Raw genomic sequence first — 16240 nt, 5'->3', positions numbered from 1 at the left:
GGACGGGGGGCGGGGGACGGGAGTGCAGCCGCGCGCCGGGGCGGACCACCTTCTACAAGAGACGGCGCTGCTGGCTGAGCGTTTCCAGCCCATTGCTTTGCTGGGCTTCTGAGTTTAGTCAAATACTCACTAGGAAAAGAAGTTTCATTTTTCACTGTGGGAAAACAAAGTCAACAAATATGGATACAGCTGAGGCCCAGAGTGGCTGGGCACCAGATGTGGCCAGACCCACCTCTGCCCCAGAGAAGGTTCCAGAAGACCTTTCCTGGAGCTGGAGCAGAGGACACGTGTCTAATATCAGCCTAAATGATTTAGAAACATACAAAACCTGTGTAACCATCCTCAGTACTTTTGAGAAAAAATTCAGAAATGATAATTCGTGACGGTTCCAGGATTTTTCCTGCACCGTTTTCTTCGTTTCCGCCCTGCTTTGCGGGGCGTTTAGACACTGATTGCACGGTAGCGTCGCTTGCCACTGAGTCCATCTGAGCGGCGCTGTGGGCCTGTCCCCCCGCGCTCGGGCTCGGCCTCCCCAGGCCTGCGCCCTTCCGTCCGCCCAGCGGCATCTCTGCGGCTCTTGCCGGTCGGGGAGAAGCGGAGGGAGCGTGTCGCAGAGGCCCAGCCGGGCCTGCGGGTGCCGCGGCCGGGAGGCTCCGCACGCAGCAGGGGAGGGCGATGGGGCAGCGCAGTCCTGGCTCGGGGCAGGACAGGCGGTGGCCTCCAGGCTCAGCCGCTTCTCCGCGTCCCCCACCATGCAGAACGCCGCGTGGCCTGCACAGGGGGCGCCACCCCGGACGGGCTGAGGTGGCCGGGACTGGCAGGAGCTCAACAACGCTGACTCCGGATTTCGATTTCCTCTGACAGGAGAGGTGCGCGCTCACCGTGCAGACGCCACGAGTCCGCGAACCCCCTCTGGTCCCGCCGCCCGGAGCCAGGCCGAGCTAACTCCTGGTCTCTCCCTCGCTCCCTTAAGCACTCGTACCGACGTGCCGCCGCCACCTGCTCGTGCACCTTCGTCCAAGGCCTTTTCCGATGGCGCACGGGACGCGAGCGTACCCAAGAACCCAAAAGCCTCCCGGACCCCCCACTCCAGGCGAGCAGCGGGCCGTGGGCGAGGCGGGGCTGTCGGGCCCCTCACGCTCCAGACCCTGCTGTCCCCGGAGGCGTGTGGGGTCCTCCTCGGAGAGCCACGTCGCCCACACCCCCCAAAGTCCAGTCCACCGGAAGTCGGTGTTCATGCAGAAAACATACCCCACTGCTCTGGGCAGCACGAGACAGGGAGGAGACCGTGTGGGGGAGCCGGTGAGAGGGCCCGGTGGCCCTGGGGACAGGGCTGGGGCAGCACAGGGGTCTTTGGGGGGTAGCAGGGCTACTGCAGGTTTGAAGCGCCCCTCTGGAGCAGATGGGGCCACACTGGCAGGTGGCACTGGCAGAGCCCAGGCAGGTGAGCTCTGCAGGTGGGAGGAGTCAGGCCCTGAAGGCAGGAGGAGGAGGTGGCCGGGGGGTGTCCAGGAGGTCTGGGGACAGGGCTGCCCCGAGGACCTGTGGGAAGGGTGGGGCTGGTGACAGGAGAGGCCTCCCCTTGTCTCCAGGCCCCGGGGCCCATGCCAGGTGGCTGTTCAGGGAAGTGTTGGGGTGCCACGGGCCCGGGGTTCAGGGGTGCCTGGAGGGCATGCGGCCCAGAGTGGGGCTTCCCTCCAGGCCTGCGTGTGCATGTGCGCACGTGCACGTATCCGCGTGTGCACACACGCGTGTGCCGGATGGTACCCCGAGCGGATCTGCACCCTGATGCCAGCCCAGCTCCCCGTTCTCTCCCTGGGTCCAGGCCTCCCTGAGGGCCAGGCTGCTTGGGGTGCTGGGACCCTGGATTCCCCACAGGGGCCCCCAGAGCCCCTGCGAGGGCACCCCTGCTTCCCCCTTGTTCCCACAACCCTTGACCTTTGGTGCCTGGAGGTTGGTGCGGCAGGAGGGGCGGGGCCCCCTGCTCACTGTCAGGGCCCTGAACCCGAACGTGGGTGGGAGCTGGAAGGGCGGACGTGGCGGAATCTGCCCGTGTCCCCACGGAGAGCAGGAAAGGACACTCCGGTGCAGCCCAGGTGGCCAGGGCTGGGGGACTGCCCGCAGCGAGCCTGGAGCCCCGCTCCCCTCTCTGCTCTCGGTGGAGCAGCAGGCACCCCAACTGCAGCTCCAGGGCAGGGCCTTCTTCCTCCTCAAACCCCGCTTCCTGCTCCCCCCCGCCCCCCTCCCAAGGAACCGTGGTGGCAAGTGAGGTGTGGTCGGGGGACGGCCCCTGCTGGCTCCTCCAGCCAGGCTGGGTGCACTGGGTTGTGTGGGGACCCCCAGGAGTGTCCGCCCCCACTGTCCGCCCCCAGAGGGAGCCTCTGCCAGAGGCGCCACTGGTTGAGTCTGGGATTCGGGGAGGGGCTGCCACCACCCCAGCCTGGGGCCAGGGTCCCACAGACGCAGGGTCCACTCCAGGAAGGACAGCGGGGCTGCGACCGAGGGCCTTTAAGGAGGGACGTGGGGGTCGCAGGGGCAAGGAGGTGAGGGCGGGGTCTCCCACCACACCCCCTCGGTGTCCAGGCGAAGCCCCCGTGAGTGACGCACATCCGGCCTGGGCAGGGCCTGTGCTGGACGAGGACAGCCCTGTGGGCAGCCAGGACACTTCCAGGCCTCGCCAAGGACGAGTCCGCCTGCAGAGGGTGAGGATGGGGTGCTCCCTGCCGAGGGCGGGGTCCCCATCGCCGCTTCTGCTCCTGCTCACCCCCATATGTCCCGTGGCCTCCCAGCACCACGTCCACACAGAGGGGCTACCTGAGTGACCTGTCCCGCATCCCACCCCGGCCGCCGGCTGGTGTAGTCAGAAGCCACCAGCCGTCCCGGCCCTGGCCAGCTCCAGGCAGCTCCAGACCCCCCGACCGCTCCTCGGCCATCCTCTGCCAGTCTGCCCGCCTCGTGCAGGCCCAGGGCTGAGGCGAGGCCACCTCTGGCGAGAAGTGACCGGCATGGATGGAGCCTCGGTCTCCGGCCGGAGCGACAGTCCCCGGCGCCCACTGGCCAGCACACCACTCTGATGGCCCTGTCCTCCTGTCCTTACTTAGCAGCGAAGCACTGGACCCCCTGCTACAGGTACCCAAACCGTCACCGCCCCGCCGGTGCCCCTTCCTGCTCTGACAGGGGACAAGCCCGGAATTTTCTCTGGTCACGTGTCTTCAGGGAGGGCGCAGTGACAGCTGAGGCGGGCCGACTCCAAGCTTAGAAGGTGGGTGACGCGGGGCCAGAATACGGCTTAGAGGGGCCCTGGAGGACAGGGAGGCGGAGGGCATCTGAGGGGCCCGCCCCGCACCCCGAGGCACGAGTGTTTCTGTCGCGCCCCGCCTGTCCCTGGAGCGTGGGTGACGACGGAAAGCCACTTTCACTTACAAACACCGAAGACCCAAACCTCAGTGTCCGTTGAACAAAACCTTTGATTTCTTTTCGATGCCTCAACTGTCAAATGAATTTTCTGCCCAGCTTAGAACGTGATTCATCAAGGAAAATAACGTTTTCCACGGTTACACCTGTGGTTTCCATGGTGTGTGACTGGACGCTGGAGCTGGCGAGTGCCAGGCTGGCCCGCGCGCCCCACCACCCCCAGCACAGGCCACGGGTGGCGAGCTCCGTCCCAGGTGCCTGTCCCTGCCCTGAGCTGCGATGGCCTCTCCCTCCGTCCTGGTGTCCGAAGGCCCCTCGCTTGGCCAGCTTCCCCGTGCGGGCCGATGCCCTGGCTGAGGCACCTGGGACATGGTGGTTGTCCCCAGCCTGCCTTTGCTGACAGCACCGTGAGTCAGCTGGGCGGGCAGCGGCCGGTGGCAGATACACGGCTGGGTCAGGTTGGGTGGGGTGTCCGGGGTGGACCCGTCACGGACCGGCTGGCTGCCCAGGAGGGGACGCCAGGCTCGTGGGGGCATCTGACTCACATTGTCCTGCAGGCAGGTCCGCTAGGTGGGACTCGGGCCCTAACTGAGCAGGAGTCCACACCCATCAGCACTAAAGCAGCCAGAACTGGGGGGCGGGGACCAGAACCTCCAAGTCCACACGTGCCAGAGCCAGGGGGACATGTCGGGAGGCCCTGAGTTGCCACCTTGGGGGGCAGCGCGTGTCGGGAGGGCGGGAGGGGCTGGGGGGCAGGTGTGGGTGAAAAGGGTGATCGAAGGCTCAGCGAGGTGGGCTGGAGGCGCCCCGTCGGGGCCAGGCGGACCCCAGTTCCCAGCATCCACCCACCCTGCACCCCGAGCAGGCCGGGGGCGGGGCGCCCAGGCCCTGACGAGGAGGGGACGAGGGACCCCCCAGAGAAGCGGGCGGTGCCGGGCAACCTGGGTCATGGCGTGCGGGCCGGGCTACAAGCCAGGCCCCGGCAGAGGGCCCTGGACAGCCCGGGAAGCCCCGCGGGGCCACTGGGCAGGGGACCCGCGCCCTGCCCCTGGCCGAGGTGGCCGCCGTGCGGGTCCGGATGGGTTAACCTTTTCCAGTTACCTCACTCTGGCCTCCGGTTCTGTGGAAAAGCAGAACATCTGGCAGTGATATTCCCTTGGCCGCTGGGCCTGCGGGGAGCTTGGCCGCTTTCCTGAGCCAGCGAGCGGGCAGGCCGCCATGGGTGGGAGCCAGCGGGAGGCCAGTGGGGACCTGGGGGAGGGGGCTTCCCAGGCAGGCTACCGCGGGGCCCTGGGCCGCCCAGCAGGGCCTCCGCAGCCAGCCAAGCATTCCTGAGAGCAGGAGTCATTTCCTGCGGCTGGCCCTGGGGGTGGGGGGCGGGGGTCCCCAAGGCGGAGGGGCTGCCATGGGTGCAGCCGGCCCTGGCCTGGCTCCTGGGTGCTGCATCTCGGTGCCCAGACAGACAGACGGGTGAGGGGCCCTCTGCCCTGAGGCCCTCAGTGTTGGGGCCCCGTGGAGTGGATGGACCCCAGCCCCGCCAGGCTGCGCCCAGCAGCCAAGGCCTCAGAGTGCTCCCCTCCGCCAGCTCCCTCCAGGGTGGGGCTGGGGGCCAGGCCTGGCCATGATTACTTGGATGACCCCATGTTCCGGGGGCTGGCACGGGGCTGCCCTCACTGGTCCGCAGGGGAGAGAGGGCAGTGGGCCTGGGCCCCACAGACCAGCAGCCCCCGGCCTAGGGTGGCTCCCCAGACCGATGGATCTGGGAGAAGAGGGGGTGCCTCCCTCGGGTGGCCCCGGCACTGCAGCCCGAACCCAGCCAATGCGGCTCTCGCTTCACCCCCGACACCCCCAGGACCGCGGCCTCTGCAGAGGACCACTCAGACCCTCTGCCCTCAGCCTGGCCACGCCACAGTCCAGGGAAGCTGCTGGCATCTTGCCCGGCGGACCCCGAGGCCCAGCACCGCCGCAAAGCAGGCGCCGTCAGGCTGGGCCAGGCCCCGCGTCAGCTCCCAGGAGCTGTTCCCTCGAAGCAGCACGCGCTCAGGGGCTGGAAGCCGGTGGAGGGGACAGGCCAGGCTCCCTGCAAGGCTGAGGGGTGGGGACAGCGGTCCGGACCCGAGCCCCGTCTCTGGCGTGTGGCTCCTATTCGCCTGCGTTAGCCCCACGCCCAGGATAAGGTGTGTCCTCTGGGTGGACGCTTGGTTCTCAGGAGCACGCCCGGGGCCTGCGTGGCCTCCACCGTCCACTCACACCAGAGTGTCTTGTGGAAGAGGAGTGACCCCCTGCACCGCGGCCTCGGGGAACCGCACCTCAAACCCCCCGAAGGGGCGTTCAGATGCCGCTTCATGGGCCTGGGCTGTGGGGCGAGGCGGCAGCAAGGTCCGGAGCCCCAGGGACGGGGGAAGAATGAGGTGCCTGGGCCTCTGACCCCCACCCAGGGAGGCCAAGTCCCCTCCGGGGTCAGCAGGAGGACGAGGGGGCTCAGTGGGCCAGGTTCTGACCATAGTTTGGAGCAGAGGGAGGCTGAGGTGGGTGGGAGGCACTGGGGTCAGTGGACAAGCGTCCCTGGCGTCTGGGGCCCAGCCCGCCGGCCCTGCAGGGACCAGCACACGGGTCGGACAGGGCTTTGATGACCGTGGGAGGGGAGTGTGGCCGCCCGGCTTTGGAACCCAGGCCCCACATTAGCGGCCACCACCAAGGTGCAGGCAGCCTCTGTCCTGGAGCCGCTTGGGGCCATGCGCAGGAGTCCAGACGGGGCCACCAGGCGGGGGCAGGGGCAGGCACTGCGGACACAGGACGGATGGGTAGACGTGGGAGGGGAGCGGCGGGTGCGAGGGGCCGGCTGCTCCCCCCGGAGGTGTTAGCCCAGCCTGGGGCTGGCACAGCTGCCTGGCCGTGCTGCTTCCCCCCAAACCGGCTCTACCACGGACTCGCAGACTGGCGGGCCTGGGGCGCCCTCTGCTGCCCGCCGGGGCAGCCCTGCGACCACTCTGCGTCCTGGACCACTGGTGCCCTAGGGATACAGAGGTGGGACAAGGCTTCCACTGCAGACAGGGACTCGTGTGTCTCCAATGGCCCCAGCTCTGCCAGAGAGGCAGCGTGGCCAGGTCAGGCACGGCCCCAAAGTCCCGCCCTGGTCTCCGGTAGTGGGGCTTTTGATGCCCACCCACCCAGGACCGTAGGTCAGCAGGCTCAGCCTGGGCTGCAGAGAACATGTGCGTCACCCTCCAGCTCTGGTCGGCCTGGCCGGCCTGCCGCCCCGGGACCCTCCGCCCTGGTTCCTGAGCCCCGACCTGGACAGGCCAGGCGTCCCTGGACCACGGTGTGCTGGAGCCTCGCCCAGCTCTCGGAGCCCGGAGGCCGTAGGGGGTAGATGAGCACTCAGGGTGGTAGAGGTGGGCCCCCGTTAGTTCCAGAACAAGGGTCACAACCAAGGGGGTTCTGTGAATTCTCTGTGCTCATCTGTCATCTATTATCTATCATGTATCAATATACATCATCTATCAAACATCTATCATCTATCAATATCCATTATCTATCTATATATCTGTCATCTATCTATCATCTACCATCAATTTCTATCTATCATCTATCAATATCATCTATATCTATCATCATCTATCATCTATCATCGATCTCTATGTTATCTATCTATAATCTATCTATCATCTATCATCATCTATCATCTATCATCGATCTCTATGTATCTATCTATAATCTATCTATCATCTATCTAGCTAGCTACCTATCATCATCTATCTATCATCTATCTATAATCTATCATCTATCTATGTCTATAATCTATTCATCCATCATCTATTATCTATTGTTATGTATCATTTATCATTTATCTATATCTATCCCCTATCTATCATCTATCTATATCTATCATCTATCATCATCTATCCATCTACAACCTATCAACCAATCTGTCTATCTATCATCTTTCTATGATCTATCTATCTATCATTTATCAATATCCATCCACCCATCCACCCACCCCCCTGGAAGAATCCCACGTAATCACAGCGTACGGTACTTTTCACATGTTGCTGAATCTCGCTAAGGACTTTTGCTCTGTACGCATCAGGGAGACTAGCGTGTAGTCTGCGATGTCTGTCTGGTTTTGTAACAGGGTAGTGCTGGCCTCGTGGGGCGCGCTGGGCGGTGTCCCCTTCTTCCACAGGGGTCGGCGAGGAGCCGGCCTGCACTCTTTCAGAGGTTTGCCGGTGCTCGCCGGGGACCTGCCCGGGCCCGGGCTTTCGCCTGTGGACCGTTTGGACAGGGGCGATGCAGCGTCTGCACCGTGGTTCGGGGTCCCCCTGCCAGAGCCTTGCTGTTTCTGTGAGGTCGGTCGTGAGGCTTCCTTCCCTGCCACTCCTGATTTTAGTAATTCGAGTCTTTCCTTTTCTGGGTCCGTCTAGCTAAGGGTTTGTCAGAGTTTTGTTCGTGTCACATAACCGTCTTTTGGTTGTGTTGATTTTCTCTATTGTTTTCTATTCTCTTTTTCACTTTTTTTCTGCTCAAAACTTTATGTCACATTGGGAAATGTCCACTTAATACACAAGACAGCAGTACGGAGGACTAGAGGAATAAAAGCACATGGCACCCACAGAACCCGAACCAAAACGGAAGCGGTAACTGACCACAACAGCCCGGTGGGAGGAAACCGTCCAGTCGAAGGCTAGAACCTTCCGGACTTGGCAAGGAAGAAACACAGAACCAGAAAGACCCGCAGGACCCGGCCCGGGCCGAGTCTGTTCCTCTTTTTCTAAGTGATTAGATGCTGTTATCCGTCTGAGATCTTCCTTCTTTTTGAAAACACAGGAATGACAGCATGAACTTTCCTTCTAAGTGCTGCTTTTTCGGTAGATTGCTTTTTTATTTTAATGAATCCCAAAGTGTTTTCTAACGTATCGTGTTGTTTCTTCTGTGACCTATGGATTATTTAGGACGTTGCTTAGTTTCTACATATTTGTGATTTTACCAAACTTTTGTCTGTTGCTCATTTCTAATTCACTCCATTATGGTCAGCAAACAGGCTTTCTCTGGTTAAATTTACTGAGGGTGGCTTTTTGGCCCGGCACGTGCTCTCTCCTGGAGGATGTTCCGTGCGCACCTGAGAACGTGAATTCAGCCCGCTGTTGTCGGGGGGCGTCTTCAGGTGCGGCTGGTCTGCAGCATTGTTCGAGGTTTTACTTATGCTCTTGTTTAGTCCCTGCTTAGTTTTTCTATTCCTTATTTAAAGTGAGATACCGACGTCTCCAACCATTATTGCCGAATCGTCCATTTCTCCCTGAATTCTTTCCGGGCACGCTGCATGTGTTCTGGGGCTCTGTTCTGAGTCATGTGTACATTCAGAATTGTTATATCTTCCCAACAGATTGGCCTTTTTCTCAACTAAAATGTCCCTCTTTCCCGCTAATAACTTTTTTCTGTTTACTACAGGTCCATGTCGTCTCACGTTAGCAAAGCCCCTGCGGCTCCTTTATAATTGCTGCTCGCATGGCATAATTTTTCCATCCTTTTATTTTTCGATTTCAACTTACTTATATCATTAAATCTAATGTGTCTCCTATAGAGAGAATTTATTCGGGTCTTGCGTTTTATCCAGTCTGACGATCTCTGCCATTTGATCGTTGACATTTGATGTTATTATTGACATAGTTGGATTTACGCCTGCCATTTTGCTTTCTGGTGTTTTTTTTCCCTTTAATGTCTCATGTTGTTTTTTGTCCTCTATTCCTACTTTTTTTTTTTTTTTAGTAAATGGATATCTTCCAGTGTACTATTTACTTCTATTTAATGATTTTTAGCTACTTTTTAATGATTCTCTTATCAGTCGCTCTAGGGCTTACAACATACGCCTCAGGTCATAAGCGACCCCGCGTTTCTGTTAACTTAAGTCCCGGGAGCGAGAGGGGCTTCGACCCCTCGGAGCTCCATTTCCTCTTCCTTAATTTTTATAATACAACAATACGTCATAAACTCAATACCGGATTGTTCCAGTTATTGCTCCGTAGGACGTGCCTTTCGGGGAAACGACGGGGAGGAAGGAAGTGTGTGTTTACTGACTTTTCACACTAACGCGATTCTTATTTTCCATCCTCTGCGCTTCCTCCCGGGGGTCGAGGCATCGTCTGGTGTCGTTTCCATCAGACTTCGCCCCACTCCTCTCCCTCGTGCTCTGGTTTTCGAACATCAAACATTTGTACGTTATGGACCCAACAATACGATGTTGTAGATGTTTTGCGCACTCGCTCTTTGTCAGTTAAGAGAAGAAAAGAGAAGATACAGGTAAATACACCGTCTTTATAATGACGTCAATAATTGCTTTTACTGGTGCACTTTGTTCTTTTGGGTGTGTGAATTCGAGTTCCTGTTTAGGCATCAGGTGCTTTCAGCTCCTTTGGTATTTCTTGAACAGCAGGTCGACTAGCAACACACGTTCTCGTTTACCTGCAAATATCTTTATTTCGTGCTCACTTCTGAACGATAGTTTTGCTGGGTGTGAGATGCTTGGTTGACAGTTTTTACTCTCAGTGCTTGGACCATGTCACCCTCCCTTCCCTCGTTTCTGATGAGAAGGCAGTAATATTTCTGGGGTTCCTGCGTATGCGATGAGTCGTTTTTCTCTTGCCGCTTTCAAAATTTTCTCATTACATTCGGGCTTTCATGTTTTGACTTCGATGCATCTGGATGCGGAGCGCCTTGTGTTTATCCTGTTAGGAATTTGTTGAGCTCCTTGGTTACGTAGATTATTGTTTTTCATAAACTTGGGGACGTTTTCGGCCATCGTTTCTTTGATTTCGTCCCGACTCCTCTCCCTCCCTCCCTCTGGTGCTCCGTTACGCACACGTCGGTGCATGTGATGGCGCCCGCACGCCCGAGGTTCCGCTCACGCTGTCTCTTTTTCTCTCGCTTCTGCAGGTTCGATCACCTCTATCACCCGTCTTCGACTTTACCCATTTTGTTCTTCTGTCAGCTCAGACTTTCGAGTCCTTCTAGTGAATTCTTCGTTTCGAGTATTCTCAGCTCCAGAATTTCCATTTAATTCTTTTCGATACTTTCTATCGATCTATATTCACTATTTCACGAGTTAGTGGCATCGTGTCTTCCTTTACATTTTTAAATGTGGTTTCCTTTGGTTCTGTTAACCTCAAAATAATAGGCCTTTCAAAGTGAGAGGCAACAAGCATTTATTTGAGATCAATCAGAATAGCCATCCGGGACACACTGAATAGGGCAGAAGCCCAAATGGTGTTCCGAAAAGGTGACAAAGGCAGGGGACCTTTACGGGAGAGGAAAAGGGAACAGTTACATGGACAGAAGGAAGGAAGGCATTGCTATTGCTGCAGATGATGCCACATAGTGATGCCAAATGTAAACAACGTTTTTAGTTTCCAGGCCAGAAGCATCAGTCCGGTAGTCATAATATCTGCCTCCTTATCTTGCAAACACTTCTTTGGGACACAAGTTTTTTCAGGCCTAGTCCAGAGGTTATTTTGCCATTTTAATATCTCGAAGGTTTGAGGCATAAGACGTGCAGGGCAGGTCCTCTGGGACGGTGGCTCTGGCTCCGTTTTCAAGTGGCTCCGTTTATATTATTGTCCACAGTTCTTTGAATATGTAGTCGTTCAAGTCTTTGTCTGCTAAGCTCAACATCTGGGCTCCCTCGAAGATAGTTACTGAAAAAGCAGACAATGTTTCTTCACATTTTTTTTCCTGTCTTTATGTATAGGTATAGGTCACATTTTTCTGTCTCATAACTTTTTGTTGAAAACTTGACATTTTAGTCACTAAACAAACAAGCAAGAAGCAGGCCAGGAGACGGACGTTTGCGGCTTGCTCTGTCTGCCCCGCTCTGCACAGCCTCTGTCCTGCGGTGTGGAAGCTGAGTGGGGGGACTCACATGTTACCAGCTGCTCCATCTGGATTCTCCCCATGGAGTGGGAGCTTCGGGGTGACAGGTCCCCCCCCCCCGGCTGCCACCACCCGCGCAGCATAGCTCTCCCACGGCACACAGTGGAGAAATGGGAAGTTCTGACGTCCACTGGTGGCCGTGCTGGCTCTCCATCCTGGGCCCTGGGGAGATGGGCTTTGCCACATCCCCGCTGAGCCCGCCACAATGACTTCTACACAGACTGGGCGGTGGCGGGTAGGGGTAGGGATGGGGGTGGGGTCTGCAGCTCAGATGCCATCACCTCCCACCGCCTCTCCTGAGCCTCCGTAATGTGGAATGTGCTTCTAAGTTTGTCAGTCAGGCCACTGGTTAGTCTTCGAAGACCTTAAGTGACCGCTGCTGCTCCCTTTGACTGCTGCTGGGCATCTAGGGGGGGAGGTTTGGCTGAGCTCCCCGTACTGACATCTCAGGAGCCCCCCTGCCCGTTTATATATTTGGAAAAGGAAAATCCAAAGCATGGGTTGTCTCTGGGTGAGGGATAACATTGAGCTCGGTTCCTCTCCTTCTGGTTTATTTTACAATTTCCGAAGGAGCACATACTGCTGGGACAATAAAAAAGAGACAATGACATGTCACTTACAAGCGCGAGAACACGTGGTGTGCGGCAGCCCCGCCCACAGCTGACAGCCCCGCCCACAGCCGACAGCCCCGCCCACAGCCGACGGCCCCGCCCACAGCTGACTTGGGGCTGACGGGTCTCCACAGCTGGGCCGTGGCTACGGGTGTGTTTTCTGCGTGTGGTTGGTGCTGGGACACCGGCCCCTGCGGGAGGCTCCCTGCTTGCTGGGCGCCATCGAGGCCCCCACAACGCAGCCTCCCTCTCCCGGGCAGCGGGGCGGGGGCTCCCGGAGCGAGTGGCCCGTTTCTCTGTGTGTGAGCATGTGTCTCGCGGTCACCGCACGTCCTCACTTTCCCGCTCCGGGACAAAGGCGACTCCCGCTCCTCAGTGACCAGGGGCCGTCTGGGAAGTGGGCACCGCAGCGGCAGGGAGCGTGGGCTCGGGCTGCCCCTGTGCGGGTGGGCAGCCGCCCTGCCGCCCGCTCCCTCACCCGGCTTCAGGCCACCTTCGCCCGGGTCACTCGCTCTGGCGTCCTTCCCCTCCAGTGCTCACAGTGAGCGTTTCAGACCTCGTTTACCCGAAGTTGAGACAGCCCAGGAGGCCTGGGGAGTGGCGTGGGCTCACAAAGCCGCCCGTCCCCAAGTCACAGGCTTGCTGGGGAGGGGCCCGGAGGGGAAGGGGCGACAGTGCAGACGGGTGAGGGGCTCACAACAGAGGATGCGCCAAGGAGGAGCGGGTCCCCCTGCAGGTGGGGTGGGGACACAGGCTTATGCTGTGTGGGACCTGGTAAACGCCAGGTGGGGCTGGGGGGTGGCAGGTGGGGACTGGTGGGGCTGGGTGGGGCCTGCTGGCCCAGGCCGGTCTCCTTCCCGGCTGCCCCTCTCTGCGCCCCCAGGGGGTGGCACACATCTCACGTGGGGCTGGGGCTCCAGATGTGGCAGGGAAAGCGGACACGGGCCCCTGACGGGAGCCGGGCACCCCGGCCTGAACTCGTGGGCGCGCCCAGTCGCTTGGGGGCCCGAGGCCCTGCTGCTGCCCTTCCTCTCCTGTCCACATTTTCAGGGCCGTGTGGAAAAGCCAGTGTTCACGGGGAGCGTGTCTGGAAGGAGGTAGCCGGCTGAGGCTGACGCGGGAAGGGAAGGGGTCGCGGTGCCCAGTCCCTACCTTCCGCTAAGCAAGGTCAGAGACGCTACACGCGACAGAGGCACGGCCACGCGAGATGGCAGTCTGGACGACACAACACCAGCAGCCGAGAAGGACAAGGCACAGCAGTAACACGACCCCGATCGGCCCTCAGGCCGAGCCAAAGGGCAGAGAGAGGGTGCAGCCACCTGCCCCCCTTAAGGACCCGTGAGACCCTCCCTGTGACTTCAGCCGAGGTCACGAGAACAGACCGCGCTGGCTCTGCACGTTTTCAAGGTCACAGAGAATTTAGTCTCAGCAAATTTAGAGTCCATATTCTCTAGTTGAAGCACAAAAATTTTCAAAAACACTAAGAATGAAAATAGGAAAAGGGCCACTACCAGGAAAAACCCCCAAACGCTCCAGTGGTCACTGGTTCCAAAAGGAAGCGAAGGCCCTGGAGACAGGACGCTTAGAAAATAATATAGAAATAAAAAGACCGTGCTCTGTGTACCGCTTACGGGATATGATTAACACTGCAGAAAAATGGATATTCTAAAGTAGCTGTATTACTTAAGGTAAAAACAAATGAACAAAAACAAAATTTGTCTTTAATATGATAAGTAAAAAAGCAAATTTTAAAAGAAGAAAATCGGATAAATTAAACACTGAGTAGTTGAAATAGAAAATAATAGAATTAATGAATAAATCTACGAGTGAATTATCGGGAGGGGGATGATACAATAGATACAGACGGTAGATAGCTCCATCAAGAGAAAGAGAAAGCAAGCAGAATTTTGAAAAGAGAAAAGGAAATTAAGCACAGAAATCGAGGAAATGAAAGGATTAGCTAATTCTGCGGCAGACGGAGGATGGGATGGGAAAATATAAACAGCCGAAACCGACCCACGGAACAAAGGATGCCTGAGCGAGCCGCTGCCGCTGCCGCTGCCGCGGGAGAAATCGGGACAGTGACCGGCTGCCTGTCCCCGTCAGGCCTCTCGCCCAGGTCCCGACCTGCGGCCGTCTGCAGTGCTGGGTGCGGGAGACAGCGGTGGCGCCAGCATGTCGCCACAGGGCCATCTGCAGTAGCAGAACGCTGGTGGAGCGGGGGTGCCCAGGACAGGACCAGGCAAGCCACTCACCGCGACCCGGTGAGGGACGCCCAAGGGGAAGGGCCCGGGGGCATGTGACAGCCACCTGAGCTGCCACGTGCCCCGCGGGGTCCCTGCGAGGGCCGGCGATGGGAAGATTCCCTTCTCACGGGACGCCCTCCTGGGTTGCCTGGATTTTTAGAAATCTGTGTGCACATATTACTTTTCCAAGAAACACTGGGATGAAGTGGCGGCTGTTCGGCGACGGATGGATATGGCTACTCAAAGCGCGGTCCACACGTGCAGAGGAACAGCACCCAGCTGACTCCTGCCACGACGTGGGTGACCCTTGGGACGTGAGGTCAGTGACATAAGCCAGACACAAGAGGACAAGCACTGTGTGAACCCACTTACGTGAGGTCCCTGAAGGGGTCGAACCCAGAGACAGGAGGAGGATGGCGGTGCCAGGGGCTGGGCCAGGGGACAGAGACAGAGTGTTTAACGGGGACAGAGCTCCCATCTGGGACACCGGAAAATTCTGGAGACGGATGGTGGCGATGGTTGCAGAACTGAACTATCTAAGTGTATTTAATGCCCGTGAACTATACACATAAAAAATAGTTAAAATGGTAAATTTTATGCTGTACATATTCTACTATGAAAAAATCACTTTCGGTATTTTTTAAAATGTAAAAATAAACTGAGGAGCAGTGTGGCTTGGACAGAGCCTCTTCCAGAGCAGTGTGGGCTGTCCCTTCAGTGGCGTGGCTGGACGTGGCCAGGGTCGTGCCCACGGTGGCTGACCTCGGCTCGGAGGGTGAGGTCAGGGAGCGTGCAGCTGTGGGGACAGGTGCACAGCTGGCTCGGCACTGAGCAGCCCCGGCCAGCCCGTGGGCCCCAAGGGACCTGCGGACCCATCGAGTGACAGGGCCATGCCTTTGTCTGCCACACAGCGACGGGAGAACGCTGCTCTGCACCAGGACCAGCTCCCGGCAGCCCCTGCTGAGCTCAGTCTCTCTCCCCGCTGCTTTAGGGACCCGAAACAAACACACACACACACACACAGAAACACGCACACACATGCACGCACACACAGAAACACGCACACACTCACACATGCACACATGCACACACAGGAACATGCACACACATGCACACGCACACACATGCACACCCATGCACACGTAAGACACACACGCACACACCCATATGCACACATGTGCATGCACATGTGCACACACATACACATATGCATGCGCACGCGCACATGCATGCACATGCACACATATGCACACATGCATTCACATACACACCCACACACATACACACATGCACACGCGTGCACACAGCTTTAGGGACCCGAAACAAACACACACACACACACGCACATGCACAGACGCACACGCACACACACACACACAGAAACACACGCACACACTCACACATGCACACATGCACACAGGAACATGCACACACAGAAACACACCCACACGCTCACACATGCACACACAGAAACACATGCACACACGTGCACATGCACACACATGCACACCCATGCACGCACACGACACACACATACGCACACATGTGCGTGCACATGTGCACACACATACACATATGCACACACGCAGTGCATGCACATGCACACACATGCACATGCACACACATGCACACCCACGCACACGTAAGACACACACACCCATACGCACACATGTGCGTGCACATGTGCACACATACACATATGTGCGCACACACGCACGTGCATGCGCATGCACACATATGCACACACACATACACACACATACACACCCACACACATACATGCACACGCGTGCACACGCACATTTTTGAAAATTAATTCCTTGTCACCTTTTTCCTTCAGTGGTTGCATTTTAACACGATGGCATCGATCAGACAGATCTAGGACACGGGACATTCTACAAGATACCTGCCCTGGAGTCGCTAAGACTTCAGGAACCGAAGTCCGGGCCAACCCTAGGTCCGACTGCTGGAGGGCCGAGGCGGCAGAGTGCAGGCCTGAGGGACCGGGGTGGGGGCAGCACACGCAGAAGGGGAGGGGGCGCCTGC

At 58.1% G+C, this 16240-nt stretch overlaps 1 protein-coding gene across 1 annotated transcript in view; it reads right to left on the bottom strand.

Annotated features, from left to right (window-relative positions):
- COL6A1 (collagen type VI alpha 1 chain) overlaps positions 1 to 4497 on the bottom strand; it is a 21592-nt gene extending 17095 nt beyond the window's left edge. The window contains exon 1 of the mRNA XM_025040316.1: positions 50 to 4497. The gene's annotated coding sequence lies outside the window, so the exon portion shown is untranslated. The remainder of the gene's footprint in view (positions 1 to 49) is intronic.
- Between the last annotated feature and the right edge of the window lie 11743 nt (positions 4498 to 16240).

Source organism: Pteropus alecto, unplaced genomic scaffold (genome assembly GCF_000325575.1).
Source record: "Pteropus alecto unplaced genomic scaffold, ASM32557v1 scaffold339, whole genome shotgun sequence".
Taxonomy (NCBI): domain Eukaryota; kingdom Metazoa; phylum Chordata; class Mammalia; order Chiroptera; family Pteropodidae; genus Pteropus; species Pteropus alecto.
This window is presented reverse-complemented; position numbering and strand designations above follow the sequence as displayed.